Raw genomic sequence first — 9,782 nt, 5'->3', positions numbered from 1 at the left:
TGTAGCGTCAGAGCAAATTTCCTTGTTGACTGAGAAGGTTAAAGTTTCAAAAGCTCTTTCAGCAGACACTTTATGTTTTCACTATTTAACATGCCAGAAACTGAAGTACATAGCTTTTTTTCCAAACCAACGACTGAGATTCTAATGATACTATTCTTCTTTTGGTCGCACGCTAAGTTGCTTTACAAGCTTCTTCAGTAGCATTTTCTGTGCTTCTACTCAGTCATATTGTGGTTTCAGATTTTTGGACTTGGAAAGACGGCTGTACAAGGCATCAAAAGAATAAAATTTCACCGTAAGATTGTAATAATAATTTTACTGCGAAAAAGTACGAATTAGTTATACCACTATCATACGAGCATGGAGTGAAATTAAGTTATGGACTTACATGCCGACGTCGCAAGCTGAAGATGAACAGATAGAGAAAGTGTATGAGGATATTGAAAGGGTAATGCAGTATGTAAAGGGGGACGAAAATCTAATAGTCATGGGCGACTGGAATGCAGTTGTGGGGGAAGGAGTAGAAGAAAAGGCTACAGAAGAATATGGGCTTGGGACAAGGAATGAAAGAGGAGAAAGACTAATTGAGTTCTGTAACAAGTTTCAGCTAGTAATAGCGGGAGATACGAGAAGATTTCAATTAGATTACATCATGGTCAGACAGAGATTCCGAAATCAGATACTGGATTGCAAGGCCTACCCAGGAGCAGATATAGACTCAGATCACAATATAATAGTGATGAAGAGTAGGCTGAAGTTCAAGACATTAGTCAGGAAGAATAATATGCAAAGAAGTAGGATATGGAAGTTCTAAGGAATGACGAGATACGTTTGAATTTCTCTAACGCTGTAGATACAGCAATAAGGAATAGCGCAGTAGGCAGCACAGTTGAAGAGGAATGGACATCTCTAAAAAGGGCCATCACAGAAGTTGGGAAGGAAAACATAGGTACAATGAAGGTAGCTGCGAAGAAACCATGGGTAACAGAAGAAATACTTCAGTTTATTGATGAAAGAAGGAAGTACAAACATGTTCCGGGAAAATGAGGAATACAGAAATACAAGTCGCTGAGGAACGAAATCAATAGGAAGTTCAGGGAAGCTAAGACGAAATGGCTGCAGGAAAAATGTGAAGACATTGAAAAAGATATCATTGTCGGAAGGACAGACTCAGCATACAGGAAAGTCAAAACAACCTTTGGTGACATTAAAAGCAACGGTGGTAACATTAAGAGTGCAACGGGAATTCCACTGTTAAATGCAGAGGAGAGGGCAGATAGGTGGAAAGAATACATTGAAAGCCTCTATGAGGGTGAAGATTTGTCTGATGTGATAGAAGAAGCAACAGGAGTCGATTTAGAAGAGATAAGGGATCCAGTATTAGAATCGGAATTTAAAAGAGCTTTGGAGGACTTACGGTCAAATAAGGCAGAAGGGATAAATAACATTCCATCAGAATTTCTAAAATCATTAAGGGAAGTGGCAACAAAATGACTGTTCACGTTGGTGTGTAGAATATATGAGTCTGGCGACATACCATCTGACTTTCGGAAAAAAATTGAGAATGCGCTAGGTGACGATCAGTTTGGCTTTAGGAAAAGTAAAGGCACGAGAGAGGCAATTCTGATGTTACGGCTAATAGTGGAAGCAAGGCTAAAGAAAAATCAAGACACGTTCATAGGATTTGTCGACCTGGAAAAAGCGTTCGACAATATAAAATGGTGCCAGCTGTTCGAGATTCTGAAAAAAGTAGGGGTAAGCTATAGGGAGAGACGGGTCATATAAAATATGTACAACAACCAAGAGGGAATAATAAGAGTGGACGATCAAGAACGAAGTGTTCGTATTAAGAAGGGTGTAAGACAAGGCTGTAGCCTTTCACCCCTACTCTTCAATCTGTACATCGAGGAAGCAATGATGGAAATAAAAGAATGGTTCAGGAGTGGAATTAAAATACAAGGTGAAAGGATATCAATGATACGATTCGCTGACATTGCTATCCTGAGTGAAAGTAAAGAAGACTTAAATGATCTGCTGAACGGAATGAACAGTCTAATGAGTACACAGTATGGTTTGATAGTAAATCGGAGAAAGACGAAGGTAATGAGAAGTAGTAGAAACTAAACATCAGGATAGATGGTCACGAAGCCAATGAAGTTAAGGAATTCTGCTACCTAGGCAGTAAAATAACCAATGACGGACGGAGCAAGGAGGACATCAAAAGAAGACTCGCTATGGCAAAAAAGGCATTTCTGGCCAAGAAAAGTCTGCTAATATCAAATACCGGCCTTAATATGAGGAAGAAATTTCTGAGGATGCACGTCTGGAGTACAGCATTGTATGGTAGTGAAACATGGACTGTGGGAAAATCGGAACAGAAGAGAATCGAAGCATTTGAGATGTGGTGCTATAGACGAATGTTGAAAATTAGGTGAACTGATAAGGTAAGGAATGAGGAGATTCTACGCAGAATCGGAGAGAAAAGGAATATGTGGAAAACACTGATAAGGAGAAAGGACAGGATGATAGGACATCTGCAAGACATGAGGGAATGACTTCCATGGTACTAGAGGGAGCTGTAGAGGGCAAAAACTGTAGAGGAAGACAGATATTGGAATACGTCAAGCAAATAATTGAGGACGTAGGTTGCAAGTGCTACTCTGAGATGAAGAGGTTAGCACAGGAAAGGAATTCGTGGCGGGCCGCATCAAATCAGTCAGTAGACTCATTAATAACATGGTCTTGCAAACTATAGAAAGCTCTTGTTTTGTAAATTAAACTGCCTTTTGCTGCTGCTATTTAGTTTATTTCTCCCATACTCGTTTCACCTTTTCTTGTTTTAAGGCATCATCAGTGGGATCTACAAAGATACATTTTTGTTTAGTTTTAGATTATTAAACAGAAAATAATTAGACTCAACAATAAAAAACACCTCCTAACCATGCAAGAAAATTATCACATACAGAAAACCAAAGCAGAAAAGAAAATCCTGTTGAATGACCAAATACAGATGGCAAACAGTTCATTATTTACACTAATAGATAAAATAATAGAATAACGCACCCAAAAGGATTACAGCACCAAAAATCAAACATATCTGTCACCAAAGTTTTCAACCACTCGCTAATAAGCTAGTACACACACACACACACACACACACACACACACACACACACACACACAAATTACACTCATGAACTGACTCTCTCTCTCTCTCTCTCTCCCTCGCTCTCTCTCATACACACACGAACACGGTATAAACAGCACAAATAGAAGGTAGTTTCAAACACATACTTTGATAGGTTGGCAACAAATACGTGAACATGGCAAAGAGGGGGAAACGCGAAATGAAGTCGCAATATTTACGTTTGTGAAAGGCAGTGTCACACGAAATAGTTGTGTCGAGTGTCAAAACCACAAGATTTCACCACGAAAAGTGTGAGAAACATGGGAAACAGTGTAAGGAAGGCCAGAACTCGAAGTTATGCGTATGTGGCAGTGAAAAAAGTGGTAGTGCGACCTCTACACCAGATGTGAGAAAACGCAGATCAGCAAATTGTAAGTAACTACTTTTTTACAAAAATCGCGACGTGAACTGTTTAATAATCTAAAACTAAACAAAAATGTATCTTTGTAGATCCCACTGATGATGCCTTAAAACAAGAAAAGGCGAAACGCGTATGGGAGAAATAAACTAAATAGCAGCAGCAAAAGGCAGTTTAATTTACAAAACAAGTATTTATATGCTTGCTGCGGAAGATGGCCACGCAAACAAACTTGTTATAGAAAGCTCGCTTTCTGGACAGTGTCCATAAGATTATCTTAGCTTCTTCCCTGTTAAAGGAAACCTGAAATAATTTAAAACATACTTTGTCTCAAGCATAATTACAGTTCGAATACAGGTCTGGAGTCTTTAATGAACGTTAAAAATTTACAACGTTTCTTAGTAGTACCAAAACAGTGTGCTTGTAATATTTGTATTAAACATTTGTGCAAGCTTCTTTAATTCTTGCAGAATAATTAAATATTTTACTAATGATAGAGCAGCTAACACTTCGAAGAAAAACAACAGTAGACTGGCTTCTCGTGATATTTTCGCGAAAAATGCGCCAAGTTGCCCTTAATTGCCGCAAGGAGCGTTGAAAGTAGTGTCTTAGCCACTTTATGAAATTATAACTCGTTGACGCATCCGCATGGAGTACTAAAAACCGTGATACATAGTCCAGGTCACACATTTCCATTGATTCGCTGTCTTTCTCGATGACCCCCTGCCCAATGTAATCGTAATTGACGATGTCATTGGGTCGACTTGGGAAAATGCAAGGGTCGTCTGCTGTGGAGTCCCAGTGGAGTGTCCGTTGAACCGTGTGGTTCCAAACTGCTACGCTTGCGCCAGCGTTGTATGCTGTCGTCAGGTCGGTCAGAGATCACCGCCTATCTTGCTTCACACAGCAGGCAAGCCACCGACCTCTACATTCTGAGATGACGCCACCATCTTGTCGGCTTCACGCGGTTTCACGGCCCTTCAGTCATTTTCCATAGATGCTCACGAACAGCTGATCAGTTTCGCCGTGTCCGACATTCTGGTTCCAAGGTCTGGGCGCTAACAGTCTGACCTTTCTCAAAGTCGCTTATGTTCGTGGTTTTCCCCATTTGCGCCCGTATCGTCGCTTTTATCCCCCCCCTCCCCCCCCCCCATTGTCTTTGTTCCGCTCCTCATGAAAGTATACGTCAATGCTACAGAAATCGCTGCGTCTCTTAATGATAGTGAAAATTTCAGAATTGAAAGACATAAGGAAGGTAGATTACATATCATCGAAACTATTCTCTTCAGCATACTGGATATTAAGACGGGAAAAGAAAGAAGGAATACACGTCAATCACCTTTGTTTTGGTAATAACATGCTACTGTTGACCAGATAAACGTCAGCAACAAACAGAAGACTTCAAACAACAAGTTTGAAAGTAGGGTTCAAAATCATTTATAGTGATATCAAAATTGGTTTGCAAACAACGTATGAAAAATGTAATGGTTCAGATTAACAATGAACCAGTGACTGAACTTTTTATATTTAGAACAACTGGTAACAACTAGATGGACAGGAAAGGAATCAAACAAAAGACTAAACATGACCTGTAGTTAGTTAGGTAAAGTAAACAGATTCTTTAGCAATAAGGTTGTCTACATATACATAATTACTCTGCAATTCGCAATTACGTGCCTGGCTGAGGGTTCATTGGACCACCTTGAGACTATTTCTCTACCATTGGACTGTGTAACAATGCGAGGGGAAACCGAACAATGGAATCTTCCCGTGCGAGCTCCGATTTCTCTTATTTTATTGCAGTGGTCATTTTCCCCTGTGTAGGTGTATGTCAATAAAATATTTTATCATTCGTCGGAGAAAGCTGGTGATTGAAATTTCGCCACGACGAAAACCGCCTTTGTTTTAACGAGTGCCACCCAGCTCTCCTATGGCACTCTCTCCCCTATTTCGCAATAATACATAACGAGCTGCCCTTCCTTGAACTTTTTCGATGTCCTCCAACAATCAAATCTGGTAAAGATACCAAACAGCATAGCAGCATTCTAGCAGAGGACGGACAAGCGTAGCGCAGGCAGTCCCTTTAATAGACGTGTTGCTTCTGCCGGTCGTTGGTTTACCGTTCTCACAAAATTATCTTTGTGACCATTTCAATTTAACTTTTTGACAATTGTAGTTGCTAGACATTTAGTTGAACTGATACAGCCTTTAGATATCTGTGATTTTTTGTCTAATTGAAATTTGAAGGATTATTTTTAGTATTCATGTGAATGACCTTACACTTTGCATTGATTAGGGTGAATTTTGCAATTTGATAATTAATTGAAACCCTCAGCTGCCGATAGGTGTTGTTGATATACCTCGACGAGGACAGCTGATTATGTGTGCCCCGACCGGGACTCGAACCCGGGATCTCCTGCTTACATGGCAGACGCTCTATCCATCTGAGCCACCGAGGACACAGAGGATAGTGCGACTGCAGGGATTATCTCACGCACGCTTCCTGTGAGACACACATTCCCAACTGTACACAATCTACATATGTAAAATACGTAACAGGTATTTGTCCATTATCATTTATTCTAGAGAAGCTGCACGGTCATCAATTGTATTTGTTCTTTAGAGAACAGTTGCTATCTTCGTATATATAGTTAAAGGCTACCCAGCCATTGACCTTCGTCTGTGCGAATGCGCACAGGTTGCCCGAACTCTTATGGAAATCGTCACCTTAGTGTGCGCGAGTAATGAGTGGATGGGCAAATATCTATTAGGTACATTACGTATGTAAATTGTGGACAGTTGGGAATGTGCGTCTCACGGGAAGTGTTCAAGGGATAAGTCCCTGCAGTCGCGCTATTCACCTGTGTCCTCGGTGGCTCGCCGGCACGGTAGCTCAGCGTGTTCGGTCAGAGGGCTCCGTGCCCTCTGTAATAAAAAAAGTGAGTTAATCGAGGAACAACAAACTTAAACGGATGTCTTACGACGTCCGTCCCGAGCAGATACGACGGAAGAAAGCGAACAAAATGACGTTTAAAAAAAATGTGACTCAGATGGATAGAGCGTCTGCCATGTAAGCCGGATGTCTGGACTTCGAGTCCCGGTGGGGGCACACATTTTCAGCTGTCCCAATCGACGTATATCAGCAACACCTGTCGGCAGCTGAGGGTTTCAATTAATTATTATTTATTGTAGAGAACCTGCACGGTCATCAATGGTAGCTGTGCTTTCGAGAACAGTTACTATCTTCATATATTTTGCAATTTGTTTTGATCTTACTTTACCAGACGGTAAATGATAGCATCATGTGCAAACAGTCTAAGAGGGCTGCTAAGATTGTCTCCTGGATCCTTTATGTAGATTAGGAACATCAGATTGTCTATAAAAATTTTTTGGGTAACGTGAAATACATTAAATGACTTTACGCCTATTACTATGAACTGTGACGTTTCCAACTGGAAATCACGAGTATAGTCGCTTGAGTGGGACGATAGTGCACAGTCACGCAATTTGACGTCCTTTTACGATTCGTAAATATTACAAGTTTCTGTTTATTGTTGAGAGTTAGGACCAACCAAAAGCTGAAAATGACTATTGTGGTTATATACTTAGGCAGAAGAAGGATTCCTTTATTCGTGCGAGATTTAATAAATCTTGGTTGAAGAAACAGCCAGCTTTAGCGTTTGTGAAAGGAATACATGCTCACAGGCACGTAACCTTCTTTTTAACTCTTTCTACTCTCATTTCACCTTCACTAGGCTCATCAGAGGCTGGTGTGAATCACGGAAAATGGTGGCCACGAAATCAAGCAGGAAGCTGGAACATTTAAGGGAGTTATTCCGTTAATCCGAAAGCTGCATTTTATTTCTTTACGGAGTAGAAACTGCAGACAGTACGGGCCCACCTGAAAGCCATTGTTTACAACGGCGCTTATTAAACTCTAAATTGAATTTTGCCTGCCCAGTGAGCGGTTTTTCATTTGCGTCGACTTATTCATCCGAAAAAAAAGGAGAAGTCGGCTGTTGGGGATCAGCTGCGAAAGGAAATGGTACAAGGAGGGACAGGACTGTGCGGTTTGCGCGTTGCGCGGAGGGACGAAACGCGATGCGAGGGAGAAACGAAATGCGGGCGCAGGGATGAGCAACGGCTGAGGATGCGGTCCCGGGGTCTGCGCAGCTAGACACGTCGGAGCCAGGGACGTTTCTGGTGCTGCCTGCTGAGCGAAAACCGCTCCTGCGCTGTAGCTGATGAAGCAAAAGCATTCGCTGCTGTATTCTCGCCACCCCCCCCCCCCCCCGCCCTCCCGTCTCTCTCTCCATCTCTCTCTCTCTCTCTCTCTCTCTCTCTCTCTCTCTCTCTCTCTCTGCCTATACCAGTCTCTCTCTCTTGTAACCCCCTGCATCAACCTTTCTCCCTTAGTCCGTCTCGTCGCTTTCCACTTCTCTCTAACTCTCCTTTTTTTCTTACTCTCTGCAAAGTTGCGAGCTGCAATTGAACGAGAAGGTGAGAAGGTCGCATAATTGACCCATTAAATCACCTACCTGATTTCTTTAACCCTTTCGTGAGCCGTGGGAAACATGCTTCCTGCTACAATGAACTCGCTCCTAGTCCCGTGGGATTCACAGTCCCCACCTCTGTACGGTGCTACCACCTAATGAACAGTATAGGGTCCTACTTCCAGTCTGAAGTTCCCCCCGTTTTTGCTGTACCTTCGCGCAAAGGCATTGCACAGCTGAGTGTTGCTTTGTAGAGGAGCCTTTCAGTGTTGTTTGCGTGACATTTTGTGATTTTTTCTTCAAAGCTATAGTATTTACCCAAGTTTATGAAGGAAAACGTAAAATTAGAACGAGGAGAATTCCAGTTTGAGGCAAAAGGAGCCATTTCTGCAGTAAAATGGATGGATAACCGTCCAGTCACTTTCCTGTCCTCAATTCATGACCCGTGAGAAACAGACACAGTGAAAAGGAAAAACAAGGATGGTACGAGTACAGAGATTTCTTGTCCTGAAGTTGTGGCAGAATACAACAAAATAATGGGTGGTGTCGATAAGTTTGATCAATTACGAGGTAGATATGCAACTGGAAGACGTTCTCTAAAATGGTGGCACAGAATATTTTATTTCCTGGTGGACATTGCTGCAGTGAACAGTTTCATCCCGTGGAAAGTAAGTAAAAGAGAAAGTGGACGTTATGATCAGCTCACATACAGGATCGATCTAGCCAGACAACTGATTGCTGGCTTCTCATCCAAAAAAGTCGTGGACAAAAACCTGTCTTTCTGGCAGAAAGGGGTAAAGACCTGCCGTCATTGTAGTACCAAAGCTGCGGAAAAGAGCACTCGCTGTGTCAAATACTACTTTGCATAGACCCATGTTTCAGAAAATTCCATGGTAAGTAATTGTGAACAATCATTGTAACTAGAGAAGTAAATTTATCAAATAAATATGACATATATTGAAAAAGTTGTTTTTGTCATTTAACTCCAAGAATACTTCCCACCTTGTTGTGTGACCTCACTTTCACAGTTGGAGCAAATTTGATATTCTGTATGATAAATATACCTCTCTGTTAACTACTGCCTGCTCTCCATTTATTAAAAAAACTGCTCAATAATTTTGCCCACGAAAGGGTTAAGTTATCTGTGTCTCTTGATGTTTGATGCTGTCCATCCTTTCCCATCTTATGTCAGTCGCACCATCTGTAAATAATAATACAGTATTTGCAGTGTGCTACTTCAGACAGTTACATCGATTATATGTCTGAGCGTAAGGTTGCAAAGCAACAAGAAAGCGGACGAACACGTAATGTCGGTTGTAGTAATGCGAATAGCGACAGCGTACAGAACATTCTTCAGTACTACTCGAATGTTTTGGATGGCAGGTCGGATTGGAGGAAGGCAGCGAAGCAATTCAGAGTCGTGGTTTGAGATTTGTTATAATTACACTCGATCAACATGTGAGTGTAACAGAAGTGCTCCGTCAACTCAAACGGGAGTCTCTGGATGGAAGAAAATGTTCTTTTCGACAGACACTCCTGAGGAAGAATAGAGGACCGGTATCTGCGACAGACTGCGGAACGAGCCTGCTGTCAGCGACGTATATATCCCGTAAGGACCACGAAGAAAATACAACTGAAATCAGGGTCAGTAAGAAAGCATATAGATAGTAATTTTAACCTCCCTCCGTTTACGAGTGGAACGGGAAAGAGTATGGCTAGCAGTGGTATAAGGTACCCAGCACCA

The 9,782-nt window shown here is 41.6% G+C and overlaps 1 non-coding gene across 1 annotated transcript; it reads right to left on the bottom strand.

The window, feature by feature from the left end:
• Positions 1-5,930: 5,930 nt before the first annotated feature.
• On the bottom strand, positions 5,931-6,004 carry Trnat-ugu (transfer RNA threonine (anticodon UGU)). Its single transcript has one exon. It is a non-coding gene; the product is annotated as a tRNA-Thr (tRNA).
• Positions 6,005-9,782: the final 3,778 nt, after the last annotated feature.

This window comes from Schistocerca gregaria, chromosome 1, assembly GCF_023897955.1.
Source record: "Schistocerca gregaria isolate iqSchGreg1 chromosome 1, iqSchGreg1.2, whole genome shotgun sequence".
Classification (NCBI taxonomy): Eukaryota; Metazoa; Arthropoda; class Insecta; order Orthoptera; family Acrididae; genus Schistocerca; species Schistocerca gregaria.
This window is presented reverse-complemented; position numbering and strand designations above follow the sequence as displayed.